Below are 3,325 nucleotides of genomic sequence, written 5' to 3'. Positions count from 1 at the left end.
CTTATCCAAGAGGCTTGATCCAACCGCCCGAGGCTGGGACCCCAGCCTTGGAAATCTTGCAGCTATTGCAATCATGATAGAAGATGCTTTAAAACTCTCCTTTGGGGGCAAACTAACTATTTTTACCAGCCACCAAGTGAAACAACTCTTAAATGGAAGAGGCCATTTATGGATGTCTGACCAAAGAATCCTCAGATATCAAGTAGTATTGATGGAAAATCCAGGCCTCACTATATCTCCTTGAGGTTCTTAACCAGCCACCCTCCTGCCTACCCCGAGGACTCTCTCCCCTTTCACTCTTGCCTAGAAACCTTGGACCACAGGATAAAACCCCGAGAGGGATTGTCGGAAGATCCTCTGACCAATCCTGAGAAAATCTGGTACTCTGATGGAAGCAGCTTTGTCTTGGATGAAGAAAGAAGAGCCGGGTATGCAGTAGTCTCCAATTTTGAGACCATAGAGGCTAAGCCTCTGCCACAAGGTCGACAAGCTACAGTGTGCAGTGCTGGTTCAACAAAGATATAAAACTACACCCGACCAAGGAAAATATCACTCACCTTTAGATGGACACTGCTATAAGGACTCTGAGGCCTGAGACTAACAAGAGGTGGTGGTGGGGGCAATACCCCTCGCCGTCCCATTCAGCAGGAAGTAGCCAGAAAGACCTCAGCGCCCCTATTCCCAAAGAATTGGGCTTCCCATCTCTTGACGGGGGAATGTTAGGTAGTTAGAATAGGAAACAGGAGTCCAGAATGGCGGTGGCCAAAAGACAAGGAAGGGAAAAGCCCGTGAAAATAGAACAAAGGAAGGTCGGAGGACCGGAGTGAGGACCTCAGGCAGAACGAACAGCACTCCCGGCTAGCCCAATTTACATAGGTCAGGCCCAGGGGGAGTAAAAAACATAAAAAGAGGAGCCAAAGGGCCAGGTCTCTCTCTCTCCTGCGCCCTGGCATGCTCCCCCACTCTCTTCTCTTCGCGTCTTTGAGTCGACATGCCCTCACGCCTTGAGGATGGATTCTCCTGCTATTTTCTAAATAAAATAGAGCTATAACATGGTCTGTTTGAGATCTGAGAGCTATAACACGGTCTGTCCAAGACTCGAGAGCTGTGACTCGCCGAGGGCTTTAATGTCCGTCACTCCCAATCTTTGTTGTGACCAGACCGAACCGAGAATACACTCACCTGACAATCTGATCTTTGAAATTAATTTATAAACATAAGGAGATTTCGTAAATTTGTTTGTTGCTTTTTCCCACTGCTAACTTTAGCAACCTTTATTAACGTATGTACACATACACAGTTGGTTCTGCCTTTTTTCAATTATTAGTTCAACAAGGAATTTTCATCACATACTTAGGGCACTAAAACAGAACTTGTTGCAGGGAGGAAGCCAATTCTGACTCCACTTGGAACTGTTTCCTTGACTTGCTTTTCGTTGCTTTTATTATTATAATCATACAGAATGGTTTGCCTCAGAGCATCCTGCCTCTCTGCCTGACTGTTAAACTAAAGTGCCTTTGTTCAGAACCTTGTCCACCTGTGGGTGGCAGGAAGGAAGAAATTAACACATCCCCTGTCTGAGGCTTGCCACTCTAGGAGATGTCCGCAAGATCAACGGCCTTTTTACTTTACTTCCTCACCTTCCCCCATCTCTAATCTATTAAAGGACCTGGCATCCAGACCCCATAAGATGGTTATTTTGAGGTGCTACCCTGCCATCTTCTTGGTCTGCCGGCTCCCCTATTAAAGTCTCTTCCTTGCCTCAACACCTGTCTCTTGGATTCATTGGCCTGTCGTGCAGCGAGCAGAGCAAGCTTGGACTCGGTAACAAACTTACCCCCATATCCTGCAAAGCCCGAGTTATCTAGTAGAGAGTTTCAGTTTGAGGGAGATGTGAGGTCTTGTTGATGGTGCCTGGTCATAGTAGGGTCCCTCCATTGCTACTCCTGTCCCATGTTCTAGTCCCAAATCTTCTCTGCAAACAGCATCCGACCCAAGATTCTCTACAGAATCCCCTAGATTCTTTAGGGCAGAAGGAGAAAGAAAGCAGACTTGAGCAGAGGGCCTTAGAATTTATTTGAAACATGTATCCACATGTTAGTGTAAGGATATCTGCTGTCTATATTGAAAACATTGTCACGATATAACTCTTTCCATTAAGAGACGAGTCTCTTTTTTAATATTTTTCTTTCTTTATTTTTGGCTGCACTGGGTCTTCGTTGCTGTGTGGGCTTCATTGTTGTGGTGAATGAGGGCTACCGTTTAGTTGTGGTGCTTGGAGTTCTCATTGTGGTGGCTTCTGTTATTTCGGAGCACAGGCTCTTGGCATGCGGGTTTCAACAGCTGTGGCACGTGGGCTCAGTAGTTGGGGCTCCCAGGCTCTAGAGCACAGGCTCAGTAGTTGGGGCTCCCGGGCTCTAGAGCACAGGCTCAGTAGTTGTAGCACACTGGATTAGATGTTCCTCAGCATGTGGGATCCTCTAGGACCAGGGATCAAACCCATCTCTTCTGCATTGGCAGGTGGATTCTATACCACTGATCCACCAGGGAAGCCCCCAAGAGATGAGTCTTAAAAGTGAAAAAAATACACTTTCCATCAAGTGGCAGAACTGTGGTGACGGACATACGGAAAAGAATATAGGTTTAGAGCATAAGCTGAGGTCGGACAGTCCCAGCATCAAAGTTGAGATTTATCACTTACCAGTGATCTGATTTTAGAAAAGTAACAACTTCTCTGACTTAAGGCTAAACTTCTCACTTGTAACATGAGGCTTCAATCAGACAAATATGTAAAATGCGTAGTATAGTGTCTACTAGAATGCATCAGTGAGTGGAAGTTCTTGGCATCCTGCAAAGCTCTGTGAGAGTCGAAGCCTGCTTCACCTCTGACACTTCAAGTGGCTTCTGGTTGATCTTCACCTCTGATCAAGAAACTATTGGGTTGGCCAAAAAGTTCGTTTGGGTTTTTTTTTTTTTTTCCATTTGGGTTTTCCATAACATCTTATGGCCAAACTTCTTGGCCAACCCACTGTGCATGCAGCGTATCAGAAAACTCACTGATCTGCCAGTAAGTCGGCATACCCCATCATAGAACTTTCTATTTGGGGAGAAACTCTGTGGGATAGATGTCAATAGGTGAGCAAGATCCTTTCCTTTTTTTGGTAGGGAAATTATTGGTAGGTTAGATTGGATCTCCCAGAGATAGATGCTGAGATAAGGATTAGAGTGCAAGCAGTTATCTGGGGAAGTCACCAGCAGGGAAATGGAGGTGTTTGAAAGAAAGGAAGGAGTGTGGACAACTGGGGTTTAATCCCATAAGGGAGCC

This window comes from Bos indicus, chromosome 29 (genome assembly GCF_029378745.1).
Source record: "Bos indicus isolate NIAB-ARS_2022 breed Sahiwal x Tharparkar chromosome 29, NIAB-ARS_B.indTharparkar_mat_pri_1.0, whole genome shotgun sequence".
In the NCBI taxonomy this organism is placed as follows: Eukaryota; Metazoa; Chordata; class Mammalia; order Artiodactyla; family Bovidae; genus Bos; species Bos indicus.
The sequence above is the reverse complement of the archived record's forward strand: the minus strand, read 5'-3'. Positions refer to the sequence as shown.